This window comes from Rhynchophorus ferrugineus, unplaced genomic scaffold (genome assembly GCF_030347505.1).
Source record: "Rhynchophorus ferrugineus isolate W39M unplaced genomic scaffold, kcgeb_rfMv2 rfM6, whole genome shotgun sequence".
NCBI lineage: Eukaryota > Metazoa > Arthropoda > Insecta > Coleoptera > Curculionidae > Rhynchophorus > Rhynchophorus ferrugineus.
The window spans coordinates 19,084,853-19,108,910 of NW_027472585.1; the positions used below are offsets into that span (position 1 = coordinate 19,084,853).

At 33.2% G+C, this 24,058-nt stretch overlaps 1 protein-coding gene across 3 annotated transcripts in view; it reads left to right on the forward strand.

Annotated features, from left to right (window-relative positions):
* The first annotated feature begins 5,610 nt into the window (after nt 1-5,610).
* LOC143198416 (uncharacterized) overlaps nt 5,611-24,058 on the forward strand; it is a 58,458-nt gene continuing 40,010 nt past the window's right edge. The window contains exon 1 of one of the 3 annotated variants that reach the window (XM_076407601.1): nt 5,611-5,981. The gene's annotated coding sequence lies outside the window, so the exon portion shown is untranslated. Of the gene's footprint in view, nt 6,001-24,058 lie in introns of all 3 variants that reach the window. The other 2 variants (XM_076407602.1, XM_076407603.1) reach the window with 2 other exon arrangements.

A 24,058-nucleotide genomic window follows, 5' to 3' on the forward strand; every position in this document is an offset into this window, starting at 1 on the left:
CGAGCGAAAAAATGTCGATACATGTACCCAGGAAATCAAGGACGTTTTGTGTGTTTCTTCATCGACACTTGTTGTTTCCCGATATACCGATATATATTTTTTTTAATATCAAAATATCCGTAATTCGGTTCGAAATTACTCATATACTCTACGAATGTATTCCGCGAAATATTGCAGCTGTTTTAAAATCAAGTAATGGTCCAAGAACTTACTAATAGATAAATATTATGTATATGTCAGGTGTTTAAATTATTTTGTCCATCCCCTGCTTAGAACCTACTCTTTTTCAATTTAGTACACTTACTGTACAATATGATCCAACAAAATTAAAGCGACAGATTTGAAGCAATCCTGACGCATATCGAATTTTACATCTTACAATAACGGCCTACAAAGTACCCAGAGCGGCTTCCAATAAACGATAACGAAGGTCTGGCAACCCCGAAACGTTGATTTCGGATATTATTGAAGAATCATTCACTCACTGATCATCCTTCAGTTCAAACGTGCCACCATCGATTGCCTAATCGCTTCGTCAGGTACCACCGCACTCTCCCTTTTTCTCTTTTTTATTTTCTGTATTTATGTATCTATATATTTATATTTACGCCAATAATTTTTTTATTATTCTTGTTCGTTCCACAAACTACACAGAGGGCAATAAGTATTTGTTATGCTTATATTATATATAGGTCAATTGAAAAGTCCTCGGCCTGACACATAGATGGCGCTACTAGAATCCGTATATTTTTTAGTTAGCCCTAACCCTCAAAAGATGTATGTATAAATTTAACAGCTGTCGAATCATTACTTTGTGAATTATAGCATTTTGAGTGAAGCAACTTTTGTTATTGTGAAAAAAAATTAATAAAAAGGAATTTCGCGTGTTTATAAAATATTGCTTTTTGAAGGGAAAAAATACAATTGAATCAAAAACTTAGCTTGATACCGAGTTTCGGGACATTGTTCCAGTAAAATCAACCATCAAGGATTGGTATGTTAAGTTTAGACGTGGTGTATATATATATATATATATATATATATATATATATATATATATATAACCGTTCCAATCGATAGTGGGTATGCGATGGGAACTTTGATGTTCTGGTGGGGATCCCAATGGGTTTTATATAGGGTGGGCGATTTGTGCGTTTTGTTTATGTATGTATGTTATATATGTTATATATATGTATATATGTTATATATATGTATATATATATATATATATATATATATATATATATATATGTTATATATATGTATATATGTTATATATATGTATATATGTATATATGTTATATATATGTATATGTATTATATATATGTATATATATATGTATATATATATATATATATATATATATATATATATAACATACATACATAAACAAATCGCACAAATCGCCCACCCTATATAAAACCCATTGGAATCCCCACCAGAACATCAAAGTTCCCATCGCAGACCCACTATCGATTGGAACGGTTACATTTCCATTTGTACCCTTTTATTGCGATCCTGGGCCCTCAATCTCGCTCGTCCCTAATCACACCGGCCACCCACCCCCCATCGCTCCCCCACGACCATTAATAATCGCCACCATCGCCGTCGATACGAACCAAAAACCTTTGGCATGCAGAAAATCGATCCGAAACCGAGGACGATCGCTGGAAAGGACCGCGCCCGTGACGTCATCCGGTGCTCAAGTCGTAGTCAGACGTTCCGCAGCGGCCGCCGCCTGGAAGGGGGGACGGTCACGTCCGCCACTCGGTCGTATCCTTGTCTTGTACGTTGGCCGCAAACACGTCGTTTCAGTTTACAGGATGACGAAGTTCAATTTCGATGTCTCCTGGTCGGTTTCAAAAATTCCTTGAATTTATAACGCTAATAAATATCGCTACAAGAAATTGATTTTTATATATTGTATTGTTTGAAAAGAGATTAATTGTTTTTTCTAGGAAAGATCGGTTTTAGAAAAACATCGATGTTAACATCGAATCAAAAGTATCGACGTACGATAAATATCGATTGAAAAACATCGATGTTTTCGGTAACAAATAAAATTGCCTATTATATTTATGAAATGTGTTTATTGTTATTGAAATTACAAAAGTTAAAGAAACAAATCAACATTCCCAGTATAGTTTGGGCACACTAAAAAATGAATTTGTTGTAAAAAAAAAGTTTCTTCCGTTTCTGGTATAGGAGTTGACCAGCTTTAGAAAAACGCCTCTCTAAAGCCGTGGATTTTGATGTGCAACACAAATACTTACATAATAGCTTTTCATAAAAGTAGTGGGTAATCAGCTACCGGACTTCTTAAATAAAACTGTAATTCCATAGGCTTATTCGTGTCAATTCGTGATCAGACAAAATGTTCTTTTCATTAATACATTTATAATGATATTCCATATATTTACAGCTTGGTATTTTTTACTTATGTTGTAGAATTATTTATCAATTGATCATTTTCAATTTGTTCTTTCATCCCAATATCTTAAATCAATACTTTAATACTTCTAATGTCTCTGGAATAGCCTAATGCCTCTTGGAAATGTATAGTTTTGAAACGAGGATCCAACAGAGTGGCGAGAGCAAGAATATTAACATTTTATATTTGTAGCAATCGATTCTTAATTTCTTTAATTGCGTTATTTTTAAAATTATCTGCGATTATCTGTTTTGGTGAGAAGCTTGTCACTTTTATAGTAAATAATCTAAGTAAGTGATATAACTTTACTATAGGTTACATATTTTTCACCACAAACTTCATGAGTAATTATTTATATTGATCGTAAAATGTCATAAACTTCAGTTAAATTAAGTATAATTAACGTTTTGATATTTTATCCTAATGACATCGATGTTTCGATGATATCGACGTCAACACGTCGATTTCAAAACATCGATGTTTTCCAGCTGAACATCGATGTTTATTCGCCATAGATGAATATCGATGACCCCTATTTTCTTCTGACTTCTGGTTATTTTTGTGACAATATAACTCTACTGTGTAGATATAACGACGGCAGTTCTGATATTTTCGAATTTCTAGAAGTATTTGAGCAATAATACGCTGAATATGTGAAAAAAATGCAAAACATTGCTAGAGATCAAGAGCATCCTCCTCCATTTGATCATTATACATCTTTTTTTTTCAATTAAATTGTCCATTTACCGGCTTGGTTACCGTAGTGGTCAAGGCGGTTCGAATCCTGCCGGGGCATGATCGTAAATCTATGTCTGTGACTGTCCAAAAAAACGAGAGTGCAAAATCCGACAAGAAAAATGATCCCAATCACGCCAGTAACCTGGCTGGATGTCTTCTGGGATGATCTCTAAATTTGTCACGCGCCAATCGGTAGACTTAATGCCGAGGAAACCACTTCAAGCAGTAAGTCAAGTCCAGATAAACCCCAGTTGATATAAAGAAGACTTTAAGATATAACTTCAGGGAGACTCCAAGAGTGTTAATTTCTAGGCCATTTTTTTAAATTGATATAATTGATATAGATCAGAAAATTCATAATAAGAACAAATTACTGGTCGGTTAAACTAATGTCTTTGAGTGAAACTGATGATTTTTAAATATAGACCTTGGAACTTGTGGTTATGATCAACCCAATTGACTATAAATTAATTATGATGATATTTTAACGTATAACATTTAAATTCTTAAGCTTTTTTTCCCTTATGATTTCAAACACTTCGTATTTTTTATAATTCTAGCTTTTAAATAGGAAAAAGTCAGTATCAATTTTATATACTTTAAGCAAAATAGATATATCTTCCATTATTCGTATGCTTTCAAAAATTGAATTTTATCTTTTTTATTTTCTTCTGGCTTTGGCCATTTTGTGGAAATATAGCGATATTGTGTAGATATAACGATGCTAGTTCTGACATTTTCACATTTTTTGAGCATTTTAGTAATAAGCTGCTGAAAATGCGACAAATTGCAAAACAGTGCAAGATGTCAAGTATCCTCCCTCAATTACTCATTACACCTCTTAATTTGAACATTTCTTCAACTAAATTGTCAATCTAATGATGGTAAACTTCAACTGTTACTTTCTATGCTACTTTTTAATCAACCGTTAATATAGAGCTGGAGATAAGAGCATAATAGGAACAACTATTAGTCAACTAAATTGAGGCCTTACCTTTTTTATATATGGATGGATCTTAGTAATTATAATCGACCAATTTTTTATTTGAAATGTAATGACTGAATTAATCTTTGACTGAATAATTAAGATTTTTTCCAGATATAACATACATTTTTCAAGGAACTTTCCACTATAGCTTCCATGGTTTCAAAGCTCATTCCTTGATATTCGAATGTAAGGCTTATAATAAGAAATATCACTTAACAACATGTTATATATTTGAGGAAAAAATATATAGAAATATCTCTAGAAACCATTACGATACCATTTTTAAACACTAGATTCTTGATAACGTTAACATTTGGAACACACATACAACACACAACATACAATTATTATGCTTGTATTTCAACATACACCAATCTTCGTAAGTTAGTTTCAGTGATATTTTCTGTGATGAAAGATCATAGAAGCAAAAATTAAAGCGTCGTCTTTAGTTACATTAATTTTTCATTGTTACAGTCAGGTTTCAGTCAGGTCTATCACACTTATTACAACACTGCACTACCAACTTACACACTAGTATCCAGCCAAGACATTTCTGAGTTTCTTCTGAGCTATTCTTGAATTGAGTACCAACAACTAGGCTTTACGGATTGCTAAAAAACTGATTATTTTAGACAGATATATTATCAATGTTTAGTTAGAGCTTTCTAAATCTGTTATATCCAAGTTTTTCTTCACTATATACTCAAAACAAATAAGAAATAAAATAAAAAAACTTCCTTCAGAAAAGGCAACACAACGGCCATTTTTTTCAACCAGTAACCTAATATAGTTGTTCAATTTGTTAGCATACAATTTATTTGGGTTGTTACAAATAGTACTCTCACGCGTCGACGTCTATGATGCAAAAGTCAGTTTTTCAATCCATGATTTGCTTGTTTTAACCAGTATTTTACTATATAAACAAATATATATGTCATGCGACAGGCTTGAATTATATTTGAATGGTTAGGAAATTGCAATTATGAAAATAGGTTATAAATTATACACTTTTAATTTTAATATATCGGAACATTGTATTAACGAAACATACATCAGGTGATGACACATGATTGCAAGAAAATCGACAGTCTTGTTTAGATCTGTATAACCGGTATAGTTTTTAAACAATATATCACATGTTCTACTTAACATTTTAAATGTTGTTTTGTTTTCTTTATTATTAAAATACACCTTTATCTTATATTTTTTGATTCTAATCTTACTATCTCTTGATCACAGGAATATATATTCTTTTATGACGAAAGTTTAGGTCCTAAAATGTCGTTATTATATTGTGAACGTAAAAATAAAATAAGACGAATCCGATAACGTTAAAACTCCCACCCGTGGCGTCTCCACCCTATATAACACATCCACCCGTAGTCGGGAAAGCGCCCCTCCTCGACCCTCGGAAACCTTCTATCCGCGTGAGTCCGCACGGCGGTCTCGGTTCAGTCGAAGAATCGCACCGCGGCGATCCAGAGTGAGAGTTAGTCGCGGGCACAGTCTCACCGATCTGGGCGACCTATCACACACGCCGGTTGGTGAATCACCACTACCACGCGTATCATCCCGACCCGAACTCCTCCGTCTGCGGATTGATTATCTATCAGTCGAGAGACGGAGATCGCTTCGCCGTTATCGAAGAACGAGCCGGTTAGTTGTGCGGGCACCACGGTTACGGCAGGAACCAGTCGACGTCATCGATTCGGGTGTAGCTGGTGCGTTTCTTTTGTTTGTCCACGACGACGACGATGTTGTGATCGTGCTCTGGTGACCGGCCGACGAGGGACGTCATTCCGAGCCCCCAGCCTGGATCTATGGTATTTTCATTTCTTGGTGGTAAAGTAGACGAGGATGTTTTCGCGTGATGTCGACGGTTTGATCGAAAATGTGGAGTTAACGAATCGACCCGACCTTGATATCAGGTTTTCGCATTATCGACGCGTTGTTTTTCCTGCTGCAGCGGTCGTGTTTTGTTTTCCCCGAGGTTCGGCGGCCAACGTCGTATCTGATGTTTGTGACGCCATCGCGTAAAAAATGTCGTCGGTTTTATCGCCTGTATTGTTCGTAGGATACTGACGCCGTTAGGTTTCCTGCTGGACTTGCGGCAGTTCATCATTTATGTCTTGTTATGACGTTAAATACATTTATAACATAATATGCACAATATCAAAAGTTAAATTATTATATTAACCTCACATCATAGTATGTTGATTGTTTTCCAAATAACAAATCTGGTATATCCTGGATATACAGCGTTTGAATAAGCGAAATTTGATATACAGCATTTGAAGTTTAGCAGATACTCTAGACTAGATGTATTAATTTTAGTTAATTTTTCTGCTGAAATTAAAAAGAAAACCAGTATTTTTACTGCCCATTTATTTACTAGATGTTTATTAATATTTAAAGATCATATAAAGAAAATAAAAGTGAAAAAATTAAACCCAACAGTTACCACAACCACATGTCAATCAGATTTGACTAAACATACGGATATAGTACATACGAGGCAGCAGATCTCAATTTTTTTCTTCGCTGCTGGAAGAACAAGTGGAGTGGGTGGCGTAGATTTTGCAAGATATAGTCAAATATTCTCATCTTATAAAATCACTTTATCAAACTTTTACATCTATACTAGGCGCAAGAGAAAGTCATTACCGTTTTTTTTTCCAAATAAAAAACTACATAATTTTCAAAAAAAAAGAGGAAAGTATTGACCATTTGATTCTGTTAAAGTAAATATTTCTTATTTAGTTAAAACAAGGAATCTGTGTTAAGTACAATAATAAAATGTTACTAGTTTCTAGGGACTCTCGAGTTAGGTAGTTGTCAGATCTATAGAAGTGTCAGTCAAGAGAGAAACCACGTTGCTGTGGTTAGATAGGTGTATTAAATAAAGCTATTTGTTAAAAATAATCTCAGAATATTAATTAATAACCGTAAAATCTCAACAGATTCTATACATCTTGCACATAAAAAAAAGCTGTCGGTCTTTTGAACAAAATCGTTCATCGAGCCATTTTTTAAATTCTTCGAAATTGGCGAAGTGCTGCTCTGCAAGCGCGTATTCTATTGATGCGAAAAGTTGATAATAGATCGAAGCAAGGTCTGGAGAATAGGGCGGGTGCGATAATATATGTCATCCAAGTACTTTCAATGCTTCTTTGACCGGTTTTGCTTTATGCAACGGCGTGTTATCGTGATGTAAATCACTTTACCGTGTCTTCCGGTCCATTCTGGGTGTTTTTCGATCAATTCATGGTCCCATTTGATCATTTGTTGTTGATAGCCATCACAATTAACTCTTTCACTAGGTTTCGATAGTTCATAAACCACGCCACTCTGGTTCTACTAAACACGGAGCATTGTCTTGCGACCAAAACGATTTAGCGCTGGGGTCGATCGCCCGGCTTCGCCTGGTAATTTCTTTGCCCTTAGGGTTTTCAAAATTAATCAACTTTTCATCACCTATCACTATTAGATGCAGAAATGACTTCTGGTCATGCCTTTGAAGCAGCTTTTCACAGACAATTTTTCAATTTTACATTTGCCCGTTATTCAATTGATATGGTACCTATTCTTTGGATTTTCTCAAGTATGCTCATAATCGGTCGCTAATCATTGCTCGGGCGACACTAATGCTTCTGCCAATTGTTTTTGAGGTTGAGACGGTTCTCGATCCAATAACTCTTGCAGACTCGCATCTTCAAACTTTTTGGGCGTACCAGAACATTCTTTGTCTTACATATCGAAATCACCCGTTTTGAATTTTCTAAACCACACCGCACATAAGGTTAAGGTTAGGTCTAACATTAACATATTTTTCTTTTGATTAAATAAGAGACATAATACATGCCGCAAATACACTTTTTCAGGTACGAAACTTGACATTTTCAAAGATGTATAAATCTATAAAGGTGTTACTTTCGCAAAATATAACATATATAATATTGCATTATGGGAATGTTCGTCAAGTCGGTCGGTCGGGATGAATGGCTGTCGACGCAATTGCCCGTCCGAACACTCACCACTATCCCGGAAGGAGTCTGCACGAGAACCAAAAACACTGGTTGAACAAAACTTGTCTATTCTAACATTGAATGATACACGTGTTCGACGGGAGAATGGACAGGATATTAGGTTAGGTAGAGGAAGTAGGGTAGCGCTGTGGAAGTGGTACTGTTACAAGGGAGTGGAGAAAAGAAAAGAGAGCAAGACGTCGTCGTGATGGTCTTTTATAGCCTGGAACTGCATGGTACCAATCCACCGGCGTTGCCAACCTTTGAACTGGTTGTAGCTGAATGCGTGGTGGCCTAAAGTGTTGTGGCGGTCGCCACAGCATACTTAAGCCTAGCGACATCTATTAGAAAACCCGGCAAATGATTTTCCGGTACACCTGCTATTCAATACTTGACTCAAACGTATCACTCTTAATGTGTATCGATCGATCTTCCATGATGAGCTGGTCCGAAAATTCGATTTCGCGACTTGTTACACTACGTCTCTTGTCTTTAACGCCAAAATCGCCACCTCTGAAATCACCCCCAACAAGTTGCCTAGCTTAAATCAGTCTTACTATGTATTTTCCATTTAAATAAAAATAAATATTCCACGCAAATCTCGAATAGAAGAAAAATATATAATGCTAATACAAAATCTTTTATATTTGAAAATTATATTGTTGACACATAATGAATCTTACGATATGACATTATGTTTTAGATCAATGTATAACTACAATTTTTCATTACTTAACTGGCAGTTTTTTAACGAATTATAGATATATAATAATTAAATAGATAACTTTCTTGATGCATTACGTACATTATTTGTAAACAGACGTTTCCTTGGGCAATTTTTCTTTTATAATATTAGTGGGTAATTGTAGCTTGGATTCACAGACATAAAGTGTTATGCATTTGTTTATTGTCTTTAGTTGAGTTCCCTAGTCGTCATGTGTTGACGCGTTTGGTGCCAAAATGATCAGTCATAGTGTGCATTCACCTACTGACTCAACTCTCCAAGAATCATATGTCATACACTATGTGTAGTAAAAAAACGTACAAAATCTTGTGCATGCGTCTTTTTATCTAATATTAATTTCATATATATTGAGAATATCAACCTTCAAAATATATTTCATCACTTTTAAATTATTGATTATTAAAAGACTCAAATAAACATCTAACAAGGACATCTACACGATATTTTGATATTGCTAAGCTTCTAAGAACATTTCTCAAGACGTCGCAATATTTCGATCACTAAGCATTTAATCACATCAGTTTTAATAAAACTTTTCTTGATTTTATATTATAGCTTATGGTTAAGATTCTGGAAAGGAAGCTTCTCGAGAAAATCAACCATCATTGAATGTTGAAGTTAAGGAGGTATTCTAACAGGTGGGGCAAAAGTTCCACTACAATTTATATTGCACGCAAAAAATAACCTAATCGTCCAGTGCACCATAAAACCACAATTTATCGTTCACATGCGAATTTTCGACAGTACGGTACGACAGCAGACATGCCTCGTTCTGGAAGACAACGGACGTCTCGTAACGCTGAAAATATGGCTGTGGTGAAAATGTTGCAGAATCTCCAAAAACATCAATTCTGAGACGTGGTTCCTAGTTACACATTTCTGCACGTAGTTTAAGGCGAATTTTGAAAACTAATTTGAAAATGTTCCCGTACAAAATTCAATTAATTGAGTACAGTAATGCAATCCTACGGATGTCTGGTGAAATTGAAGATTTGTCGTCTAAATTGATAATGAGCGATGAAGCCCATTTTCTTCTCAGTGGCCACATCAATAAACAGAACAGTCGGTTTTGGGGAACACAGAATCCTCAATTCATTCATGAAACACCATGGCATCCACTAAAAACAACTATATGGTGTGGTATTCATGCTAGAAACATCGTTGGTCCCTATTTTTTTGAAAATGACCGAGGTGTTGCTGTTACTGTTACTTCTGAACAGTACCAAGACATGATTCGAAATTTTCTTGTGCCTCAAATACAAGAGAAAGAACTAGAGGACATGTGGTTTCAGCAAGATGGCGCCACAGCACACACAGCTCGTTCAACAATTCAATTATTGAATGATATTTGATTTAGCGTGGCCAGCCAGATCTCCGGATTTAACAGCACCAGACTTTTTCTTATGGGGCTTTCTAAAATCAAAAGTTGATGTGAATAAGTCCCAAGCAACTACCAAACTTACTTATCTGTTCTTTGAGCAAAGTTATATGCAATCAAAATGGTAGCGGCACTTTTGCCCCAAGATGTAGTTTAAAGGCGTAAGTTAAAAGTGTAAAAGGCGTTAACTGACCTGAGATTTGTCTCGAATAAAAGTACCTATTTTTGATATATATATATATATATATATATATATATATATATATATATATATATATATATATATATGTGTGTGTGTGTTCAGCGAACTTGTTATCGTTATTTGTATGTTCAATGATTAATACCTTACGTTCTGACACTGTACAATAAAAACCATTAGACATTACCCAAGAGTATCGTTAAGTGAAGCCCTAACAACCGTATAGAGATAAGTTTTCATCAAGGTTTCAGCCGCTTGCGTCACAAATTCTTTTATACTCAGTAGTCGTCGTGCTACACATCAGTTTCCACACATTAATTGTTTAAACAGTATTATCAAAACCATTATAGGAGAGTTTTTTTTTCGTGTCAATAGTACGAGGTACATTCAAAGAGAACTGTAACCATACAATAGGAGGATAAGTGAATTGTCTTTCAATTAAAATTTGATCATATTATTGGGTTTGGGCAAAAGTTACTTTAGTAAATTTTTTTATTAATCTCCTAGAACGTCAACAATCTGCCCGTTGGCAATAAATATTATTACATGATTTCAGTTATATAATATAACTATCCTGACATGTAGAAGATCACTTCAGTAAGTGATCTACTGTACAACTTATAATCTCTTATTCTAGATATTATTCTAAGTTATTTTAAAGTGTATCCTAACTTATTCTAAAAACTATTCTAGCTTATTATAGATATTATTAAATCTCACTCTATGTGTTTATTAATCAGTTCGTATGGTAGTTTGCGTATGAGCCTACGCACTTCACTGTCATAGCGCATATTTAAATGTTTGGCGAGTGCATTGGGATGCACTAATGGTTTTTCAGAGTACTTCGCATTTCACTCACACTCCAACTCAACTCAACACCCCAAGTCACACTCGTTATAGGTTCTATGGGGATATCGCGCTGAATCAGTTTGTTGGACACATAATATGGAGCATCGACGACTCGCAACACTTTATTCTGAAACCTCTGGAGAATATCCATGTTAGATTTGGCAATAGTACCCCACAGTTGAATACCGTAGGTCTAAATGGGCTTAAGTATTGACTTATACAGAAAACTCTGTTATCTAATGACTCTTTAGATTTACGCCCGATCAACCAGTACATTTGTTTAATTTAACCCCAAGCTGTTTGCGTTTTGTTACTATATGTTTTCCATGTCAAACGTCGATCGAAATGCATTCCCATATATTTAACGTTGTCTGCTTGCGGAAATGTATGATTATTCAATTTTACTGAGGGACATGTTCTTCTACAAAGGGTGAATGTCACAAGGGTAGATTTTGTCTCATTTGCTACGTTTTCAACCACAATTCGACTTTGTTAAGATGGAGTTGGAGGTTTCTTGTGGCTGATATTGAATCCTCGTGTGATGGCAAAACCGCTGTATCATCAGCATATGTTGCAATAGTAGTGTTTCTTGAGGTCGGTAGGTCAGCTGTATGCAATAGATATAATAATGGGCCAAGAATACTGGTATGTGAGAACCCTATTTGTGACGAACACTGTATTACAACCACGACATGTGAAGGATGTACGAAATAATTTAATGCACTTTAGTTTTTATATGGCACTGTATCATACTAAATAAAATAATGTAAATAAATAAATAGTAAAAGAATTGAAAACGATATTAATAAAATAAAATAAAACGGAGTTTAGTATTTCTTACTTACTCTTTTTGTTATAGTTTATAATAAGAATTATTGTTTAATTATTGTTTAAATAAAAAAAATTACAAACTATATCGTCTGTTATCAATTTAACAGTCAATTTAGCTAAATACTTTAATAAGCAGTCTCTGAAGTGTATATAAACCCATCGGTCATATACATTAATCTTAGTGGGATTCCCGGATACCTGGATATTGAACGGGCGGGGTATCAAGTTTGATAGTTAATAACTTTTATTAATTAATTGATTGTTAAAAAATTTGACGAAAAATAGGTGTCAAATTACTTCAATTTTGGGGATCCAGACGGCCATAAATTTTTTTTAAGAAGTTAATATATTTTACCTGCGAATTGAAATGGATACCCGGGTGCCCGGTCATTGACCGGACGGTTTAGAACGTCCAAGAGCATATTTAATGTTAAAGGAGAGTAAAATTTTAGTTTTGATTGTAATACTTCATCTCATCCACACGTACATCTTAGAGAATCAAAAGATCTACATCACACTTAGGTGCCACTTTCTACTCCTACATTGATGACTCCAAGTATTTGAACTCCTGTAGTTACTCTAATTGGTTTTCGTTAAAATTTGCTACGACTCACGAATATCACGAAAAATGCTAGAAACGTCAACAGCTGTCTTAATGAATGTGGATCAGATCGGAAGTTTCCAAAGCTTCAAGTGAGGCCCAGTATATACAGTTGACAGCAGAGCAAAGAAAATCAATCAATGGCAATCTTTTCACATCTAATATATTATCTACGCAATATAGGTAAATAACAAGGAAAATAAAGACATAAGTCATTTACTTGTTTTATTTTTCCTGACCACATTGCACCAATACACGTGTACTGTCAATCGCTGGTTAGTTGCTGGTGAATGTACGATCACCACAACGTACTCCTTAGAGTGAAGCTGCTGCAGGACGTTCTTTCTTAGCTTTTCGTAAGTAAGTTCGTAATGTGTCTTGCAACCACAGGCTTGCATCAGATATTTAATTACCCTATATATTTTTGTAAGAAACCGAATCAACCTCATTCTAACGTTTTAAAATTAGCTAGTGTTTCGTCCGGGGAGTTTTGGAGCAATTTAGGTACTTGTATGAGTTACATGACTTGTTTGATACACGGCTGACCAACCAATGTCTCTCTTTGGATTTAGGTATCTACGTTCGAATCAACTAGTATGTAGTACGTCAGCTGGAATGTATTAGGTGGGTTCCTCATGAATTTCTTCCGAAATCCTGTCAAGTACGCGAATCTTCTTGGTTTTCCGAATTACTAGACAATTACTTATTAATTACTAATTACTTAAGATAGTTAAATCATATCGGGGTCACCAATATAGATAATAATACTATTTATTTATTTAGTCACTAATCTAATATTGTTGAGTTTACGCAAAAATAACAGTTATTTTTTATATTTATTTTTTATATTAAGTTTCACAGATTCAACGGGATGATGAACATAAATATCGGTTAAGAATAAGATTGTAGTGTTGCAAGAATAAGGAAGAGAGGGAGAGACGTAGTAGTCCTGGTCACTACCTCTGATTCCTTGTTGATGAATGTGCGAAAAATACTAGGAACTTTTTCCCATACCCAAAATCGTAATATAAGGTCTTAATATACCACCCTTCCAGAAGTCTTCACTTTTATCAATATTGTAGATTATTTTAACGTTATAAATATTTTGACTTTGAATATACGTGGTAAAGTAGTGGAACCTTATTAATCCGTCTAAAAGTCTCGTTCTTGCGTTAATGTTTTATTATAACTCCGGGAACTATTTAATAGATTTTCTCTCTAAATTAAGCAATATTTGCTAACAATCATACTTGTATTATTTCATTTCATTATAAACATTCCACACTTTCTACTACAACGAAAGAAACAGTACTCTAAACATTTGCCGACGACACAGTTATCATGGCAAAGGATGTTTATCTGTCTAAGGCTAGACAAAAAATATATCCAACGTTCCCAAAACAAAATTCTACGATTAATTACCAATGCATACGCTACGTAACCAAAGAAGAGCTGCACGATAGCCTCGAAATCAAATGGATACACGAAGTAATCCAAGATTTCACTTTAAAACATGAAATAAGGTTGCTAAATCACAGCAACGTGGAAGCTACTAATTTTTTTATAACGATATGATATTAAAATGATATTAAAAGCATTATTTATTTTTTATTAAAAGCACAGATTTTAACTGTTAAATATGTATTTTAAAAATAAATTAAATTAGTTCACATTCTGTTTGGGTTTAATTTTAATTGGGTTCTTCAGTATATTGCGCTCTATTTCCAATGGTTCTCTGGAAAAGGGATGCTTAAAAATATTAATATATCAATAATTTTTTAATTAATATCCATATTTTTGGCCGATACTTTTTCAAGAAAAAATGAAGATATTTCTTAAATATATTAAAAAGCTTTCAGTTATTTTCAATAAACTTTTAAAACTGATACTCTATTTTTTTTTATTTTTAGAGAATATCAATATTTTTTAGCCAATATTTTTATTTTCTCGTTAGTAGTAAAATATTGATATTTTCCCTGGTTGTTAAAAGCATATTCAATATTGTTTCTTCTTCAATATATCGATATATTTATTTGAAATTCTGAATTTAATTTTAAGTAATTTCGAACTATGTGCCTATTTGTCTTGGGAATCCTTATTTCATAACTAGCTTTTCTTCTAAACTCCAAAACTGAAGAAATGATTTTTATAAACGACTGAAAACTATAAGTACAGGTAAAAATTATTAAAAATCTCATTCATTGTTCGCACAAAACAAAAATAGATTTTGAATCAAATTACGTATTATAATTTTTTTTGGTTGGTGACCAATTTTGATGTATTATTGCTTCCATAGTTCTATATTGTCAAATCTATATACAGTTATATATCATACATTTTTTCATTGGTCTTATTTAATTTTAGCCACTATGCATATGCTTTATACAAGTACATTTTATTTTATTACATTACATTACATATATTTTGTACAAGATTTTATTTTAATTTATGAAATTTTCTTTCAATACCTATATCATTAATTTTTCACCTCTTTTCTTCAGTTACGTTCTCCGTGGTATTACTTCCACAGTGATTACAAAAAAAACCATTTACAATAACACACCAAGGTCACGATACACCATTTATAGACTGCCGCAGCCATGAACTCTGTACCTCGATGCAATGGCTTGCTTGTTGCAGGTCATCGATGTTGAAACCTTGGTCGCTAATTGAACTGATCGAGCCTGACATCGTCACAAAAGGGCGCTCGCTATCTCTACCGATAATGAGCACCGCGATAAGAGAAACTAGGCCAGAGCAGTCACGTTCTTTATCTCGTCGTAACACACATTGGAACAGTAAACAGAATAAAATCTTGAAAAGCAGCGCATCGTGGCGTAGCATGTTAATAATAAGATATTAAAATTCTGATTATATATGTATATCATAGATTAATATCACCATTTCTTGGTTTTCGGTGACTAATTGTTCTGTGATGGTTTGAACTATTATTTAATTTTTTATTATATTTTAACTTCCCTTTTTGCCTAAAACCATGAGTTTCCTTAAACTATGAATTTATATGGACTGAACCTACTTGACTAACGCGGGCTTCGGACTACGTGCATTAACATTAAGCCTATGAACTGGCGAGTAATCAACTTATATACTTAATCATCCCAGAATACCAGAAGGTATTACCCAGTCTGGTTACTAGAATAATGCTCCTTGTTTGATTTTATTCTATTATCTATGGAGAAGCATAATTATAAAAAGCCATAAATATAAACATAACATATTTACAACTAGGTCCATAGAATAATAGCGAGAACACTCAATAGGTGTCTTTGCAGAAAAGTTTCGCAACATCCAATATTCTGATGATACCCTGAACGCCAATAAAATCATACATAAAAAATATATCGGAATAATATATAATATATAACATAAATATATAAAATTTAAATTAAATAATAATATAATTATAACTTCTAACGTTAGAATAACTTCTTCTATTAACTTTCTTTAATCTAAATCCAAAAATATATCATACATTATAATAATCATCTTAATATAATATTTGTAACATTTTATCCTGAAAACCGTTACGTGTTATACAACGAATAGTTTAAAGTTTACATTTTAAAAAATATTTCTGCTTCATATATTCAAATGTTGCGGTAAAAACCTTCTTGTAATGTAGTCAAATTTATCTTAATAATTTTAACATTATTCCATTTGAACGCATTTTGGGCCAACATTTTCACAACCATCACCCATTTGTTGCTGAGATACTGAAAAATAGGTTAACTTTCTGAAAAGAAATCGATATATATCTAGATATATACAAAAGCTCCATTTGTATAATTCTATACGTACCAGGTATACAATGCTAAGTCACATACCACACATGTTTATTTCAGATCATTTGGGTTTGTTAACATGATCCATACTATTAAATAAGATCCGGAAACTCCTTGAGAGGATGTGCCTTATCCCATTACTTTCTATAGTCCGGGTTACACAACACTTTTTAGAACGAATTACATACATACATACATTATAACGAATTAATTTTGATTATAATATAGTCACGAAAACGTAGAAAAATACTAAAGGCAATTTTCCTTATATCCTACACACAAAAAAATGTTACCTAAAACAAAAAAAAACGACAAGCGCGTCATAGAAATAAAATGGCCTAATGAAAAGCCTTCGCGGCTCTTAACATAGCGATTCAAACAAACACGAAGCGACACTACGAATGTAGTGTCATCTGTCTGTCTGTCTGTCTGTTATCATCATCTTTGAAGTGAAAACTCCACTAAACGCTCAAAATTCACTCTGACTATAACATAAGCTGAAATTCCTGTTGTAAAATATATGTGAAAGGCTTATGGGAGACGAGGAATCAGCTGGCCATAGCTTTCTTTCTACAATGTTTCGACTACTGTGACTCCAAAAATATTATAACATATAAGTCTCCAACATCAAAAAGTTTACAAAGGTGAAGGTGCCCTTGGTAGAGAAAGAGAAGCTATTGAAAATGATAATATTATTTTAGCGGAAAAAACAATAATGAAGATTGGATTATTCTTTTGGTATTGTTAATAAATCTGAAGAAGATATATCTAGATACCACAAATATCTGAAACACAAAGCATTTTCTACATGTCTACGTGAACAAGAAGATTTGTAGTATTTTTATTACATATAACATTGCTATTATCACTAGTGCTGTCGTAGAACATCTTTTTTCTAACGGCAAAAATATTTTATAGGTTAAGCGAGCCTCACTATCAAATGACAACTTTAATCTGATAATGTGATAATTTGAAGGACATAATGCAATATTATAATCATGAATAATAAATAATAACCTTTTATTTTTCCTATCATACCATATATTATGCCATCTTATCTTAGGGCTAAATATATATTATATAGCACAATTGATTAGTTATTAACAGCCTTAGTTATTCAATTTTTTTTATTTATTAATGTGTTACTATTTGTTGTCGGCTAACAATTTGTTTCTACAGTGACTTATCTAGGAAGACCCATTGGTCCTTACTTATTGATATCTAATAAATTTTTTATTGTTTTCTTTTCAGTGTTTTACCACTTAATACACTTCACTACATAACTACACAAAATTACACAGTTTGGTTCTTTTAAATTTGCCTCCTATTTTAGAGCTGCAGCTCTTCGGTGTTAACATGGCAGTGGAATCTTTCCTCGTGTTTTGTTAGGTTGGAACGCAAACGGACTAAATCAAAGAGCCCGGGAACTAGAATTATTCTTAAAGACAAACAACATAGATAGAGCTCTCATGTCGGAAACACATTTTTCTAAAAAAAAACTACATTAAAATACAGGGTTATGATGACAAGACATAAAATGACACAACAACAATATAAAGATATCTTTTTAAAATTAGACCCAAGGTTTACTATTGGTGGAGACTTTAATCTTAAACATACAGCTTGGGGTTCACGATTAATAACACCTGGAAAAGGAAACGAATTACTCAAAGCCATTAACCTTACAAATTGTAATTATCATTCAGCGCGCGAACCCACTTACTGGCACACCGACAGTAATAAAGTCCCAGACCTGCTGGATTTCTACATTACAAAAGATATCTCATTAAATCAGATTAGTACAGAAAGCTTGTGCGATCTAACATCTGATCACACTCTAGTATTGTTAACACTGGGCGCGACAATCCTAAGAAAAGCAAAAAAGCCTAATCTTACCAACAAATATACTGACTGAGACAAATTCAGATTAATACTGCAAGAACAAACCAGTTTAAAAGTAAGACTTAAAAGTATAAATGATCTTGAGCAACAAACCGAAAATATAACTGAACAAATTCGGTCAGCTGCAAAAGATGCTACCCCAATAGCAAGAGAGAATCAGAATATGAAGTAATTTACCCCCTCGAAATTAGAGAAATGATAAAAGAAAGGCGAAAAGCTAGAAGAGTATGGCACAGAACCAGAAATTTTGCAGACAAAACTACTTTTAATAGAATTAGTAATCAGACGAATCAAAAGATCAAAGAATATAAAGAGCTTTCAATTTTTTCAAGAGCTTTTCAAAATTGCTTTCAAAAGTATGTAAGTGAATTAAGCCCACAATCAGACAAAGATTATTCGTTATGGAAAGCAACTCGAAGATTTAAAAGACCAATTATTCGAGTACCGCCAATTAAAAATGATCGAAATGAATGGTTTCGACGCGACAATGAAATAGCTGAATTGTTCGCACAATACTTAGCTAACATATTTCGACCTAATAATATGGAATCTACCATGGATACATCTCCTGTTTATCAACCGGTTGTAGATCTAAATCTAATTTCTCCACTGGAAGTTGCCACTGAAATTGATAACCTCAATCCTAAAACGGCACCTGGCATAGATGACATTTCACCTGGATTATTGAAAGGACTGCCACGAAAAGCAATCATCATGTTGACATATATATTTAATGTTGTTTAAGGCTAAAGCATGTACCGGAATGCTTTAAGGTAGCACAAATAATTATGCTCAAAAAACCTGGCAAACCTGCAGAACAAGTCGAATCTTACAGGCCTATTTCGCTACTACCTGCAATATCAAAGCTATTTGAGAAACTAATGTAAACATGTTAAACATTTGGTAACAATACCAGATTTCCAGTTTGGTTTTCGAAATCACCATTCAACAATCGATGAAGTGCCCAGAGTAACTGCGACTATTGGAAGAGCATTTGAGGAAAAGAAATACTGCCCTGCAATATTCCGGGATGTCTCATAAGCTTTTGATCGGGTTGGGCGTTTAGGATTAATCTGTAAGATGAACAAATTGTTACCGCGTAACTATTGTCAATTACTGGAGTCATATTTATTCGGAAGAAAACGTTCTCGACATTTAAAACTATTTTGGCTGGAGTTCCACAAGGTAGCATCTTAGGACCTCTCCTGTATCTGCTCTACATTGCTGACATTCCAACAACAAAAGAAACTCTACTTGGAACCTTTGCTGACGACACAATTATTATGGTAATAGATATATCTCTGCTTAGGGCAATAGAAAAAGTGGCAGTCAACAAAATCTACAAATGGACGAAAGATTGGAAAATTCAACTTAATAGCTCCAAACCTGTCCATGTTAATATTGCATTGAGGCGAAATAATAAAAACTTAATTATATCACTCAATGGATGCCCGATTCCTCAAGCAGAATCAGCTAAATACCTTGGAATCCATCTTGATTTAACTAAATCGGAAACATCATGTTAGACAAAAAACACATTGGAACCAAAATAAAACAACTATACTGGTTAGTCGGAAGATACTCTCAACTTGATCTAAAATCAAAGAGGTTGATCTATAATACAATTATAAAGCCAAATATGGGATTGCACTAAAAATTCAAATCAACGAGTCATACAACGCTGTCAAAACAAGGTTCTTCGATTGATTACCAATGCCTATCGCTATGTAACCAACGAAGAACTAAACGATGACCTGGAAATCAAATGGATTTGCGAAGTTATCCAAGATTTTACCTTGAAACACGAAAGAAGAATACTAAATCATACTAACGTGAAAGCAATACAACTGCTAGACAGCGTGCAAGATGTCAGGAGATTGAAGCGCACAAAACCATATGAACTTATATAAAGTGTATACAGTTAGTTTAAACTATAGCTATAAGTTAATAATAAACAAATAATTATAATTTTATAATTAAGGAATACATATTGATGTATTTTCTCGCACTCGTCTTGCTTGTTAATTAATCCAAGTATATAGGAAAAGTAGTAATAAATTAATTATAAATTAAGATTGTATTAAGCGTATCTAACAAAGATGTTATAAAAAAATGTTTTGTTAGGAATCTATTAATTTTCACTATGACAGACCCGAATATTTGGATAATGTGGATACTTCTCAAGACTATATTCTAAAATACTTATATTATGTTGATATTACTTCTCGCAGAACATCCTCATAACTGAATTCCATAGGTCCATGTAGGTTTTAATATCTGGTTGTACAACACCAACTTATCAAATACGGATTATTTAAATTTTCTTCCAAATAACTAATGAATATTTTAGTTCGAGTTATTTTTGATGTTTCTTCCAATGAAGATTTGCTTAAAAATTCATACCAAGGTTGAAAAAATGATGTGTTTATGTCTATTTCTGAGATGAGAATAAGGATTGCAATCGATTTAACAAACCGCCACTTCTTTTCCTTAAAATATATTAAAATACCCTTCGGATAAAGCAGAAGGTTTTGTTCGAAACTTTATATGTTATATATGTTTAATAACTTAATGATTGATAATTTATTTACTTCTATTTGTAGTATCTCAAACCAGAAACTATACAACTTTTAGACGATTTTTCCATATAACCGAGCATTGTCATGTGGCAAAATCACTTTTGTTGTTGAAAATTTTGTTTTATTTCGGTAAAATAATATCACAAAAAATGTGATGAGTTAATGAATTCATTTTCATATTAAAAAAAGGTTTTGTAGTACCTAAAGTAACTGACATTGTAAAAGAATCAAATTAAAAGATAGTACTGTGTCATAAACTCAGTTCCTTGAAATTCGAACTCATACGAATTATCATAATTGACTGGAGAATATTCTTGGGATGTTTAAGGACTCGGGTACCATTTAAAGCATTTCCGTCTCGAAGAAGTCATTGTCATTGGATCGTAGCCTTGAACATCGAAAATCGCGTCGGGTTATTTTCACATATGATCACGTTGAATATTGTTTAGTTTAGCAATAATGTTGGCCTGTATAAGGATCCGTCGATGGACGTAATCACCTTAAGGTCAGGCTCGGTTTTATGGGAAAGCTTAATTAAACTCAAGGCATTAGTTTTGTTAATGTACAATGGTGTTAAAATATTATTTTTATTAATAGATTACCGCTCTCTAGAAAGAGTTGCGTGTTTGATAATACTGATGTATCAATATGAATATCGTGATATTTGGCAGAGTTAGTTTAAAGTAGTGCTGCTTATTACAAGAGGTACTTTTTTAAGAACTTTAATATGAAATAGTATACAAATACATTGTAGAAATTTGGAAAGTTAAAATACTACCACTTTGGTTTGAATGATATTTCTGACATATTGCTGCCATTATTGCTTTGGGTATATTCCAGCTTTTGGAGGCCAGTTGACGGATTCGAACATGAAATGATTCATTCATCAAATATTTTTCCCCAAGTTAATCAGGTTCCCAAATTAACTAATCAAGCGACAAGTGATTAATCTAATCGAAGAACAACACTAAATATAAACCATACAAAATAATAGAGCAAAGATACGAATACCAAACTCTTAAATAAAAAAAAACACAAAAATAAAATAGTAAAAAAATCAAACTGAATAAATGGAAAAACCTACAGCTAATCAAGAAAATCTTAAATAAGAGTAACAACTTTAATGCAGCTGATATAAATGATGATAGAAAATATAGTAGTACTCATTAAAAAAACATGGAAAGAGCAGTTTATGCCATCAGATTATCATGTAGGTCAAATAGTGATGCAAATATTCAGAAATTTTAACGGAATAATAATGGTGATACAGAGAAGGCTACCTTAAAAGACAACGTTGAGAATAAGATGTAATCAATATGGATTCATGAAAGAGAATAACACTAGGTAATTTAATACGTAGGTTAACATTAATAAAATAAAAGGTACGAAAGGCAATTAAATAACAGATGTTGAAGTGATATTCCTTGATTTTATAGAAGTATTCAATTCAATCCAAAGTAATGGAAAAAAATAGATATATCAGCTAAACTAACGCTAAACCCAGACTAACACTAAAGCAATAAAGAAAAAGGGAAAGCATGAAAAAGTTTACTAATACTAATTTAAGAATAACATCATCTAACTATGTTGAAATAAACGATTTTGGAGGCAGAATTAACATATTCTACACAGATTCAGAACATGAAATGATTCATTCACCAAGTGTATTTTTCCGTCAGTCAGTTAATTGTGGCACATGTTACATCACCTTGTTGTATGCACAAGTCCTCCATATTCAAGTAGTTTAACTCAGGAACCAAGAAATGAGTGACCAAGCCCTATAATGTGATATCCGTGTATTACGACGTTGTGACCCGCATTGTTTTTGAAAAAATACTTACAATCCTTTCCTCCAGCGCCCCAAAACGCCATAATAAGTCTTTCAGTAGCACATGGACTCATTCAAGTCTACTTCTATGCTACACTTTACAGCACAAATATGTTTTCTTTACGCACTGTACAACTCTGTAAATACGTTATTCTATTGGACCATTTCTATTCATGCCATGGTAGGCTCAAACGTAATTCAACTTATTGAAGCACTTTTTTCGGTGTTTTGCAGCGAATGTTATCTTCCAAGTCGTTAATCTTCATTGTCTCCACAGAATATAGTTTAGTGGCGTAAAATAAAAAAATATTTGTCAATTCATAGGTCCAAATGTGAAATAGTTCATCCATCAGAAGTTTCCCTCAATAAACCGACTGTGGCATAAACAGTGTAACATGTTGTACATCGTCACAGAAGTGATAAATTTAGGGACTAAGATGTCAGTGGTCTAATCTCTATAGTAATCTGTATTTACTGCAACTTTTCATCACTTATAACCTAAATAAAAATACCGACCGTCCAATCCACTAGCTCTTGTATACAAGAGCACATTCAATTTATATACAGCACCAATAACTTGTTCTTCGTATTATACGGCACCTTTGCGAATATATGTAGGCACTTAGAGTAAACCTGGTGCAAAAACGTCATATAGTTAATCGAATTAGTTGTTCTGGTATAGAGATATCAGTCTACACTTTAGGTTGATATTTAAAAAAATATATCTATAAATATAATGAACAATGATATCGGCACAATTTGAAGCGTTGTTCTTATACTAATCAATTATCAGAAAACATAGAAAAGTACATAGAAGGAAAACTATCGTACATCGTGAAAAGTGTCTAGTTGTATTGCTAATAGAGAAGGTGATAGTCGTCAAATATGAAATATGAAATATTTATTTTAAGTATATAATTGTACATTATCCATATAAGCTGAGTTAGGAGGGTGAACCAAATTCGCCAGAACAAACAACACTTAATTATTATCTTTGTAATTACAATATCTTGTTGAGGGTGCCCCACACAATTATTGTATTACAAAATACATGCACTTACTGGTATAAACTATCATTAAGATGTGTTCTTATATTAAGTATTGATATCAAAAAGTCAACTATACTTTCATTCACTGATAAATTAAAATACCCTTCTTCC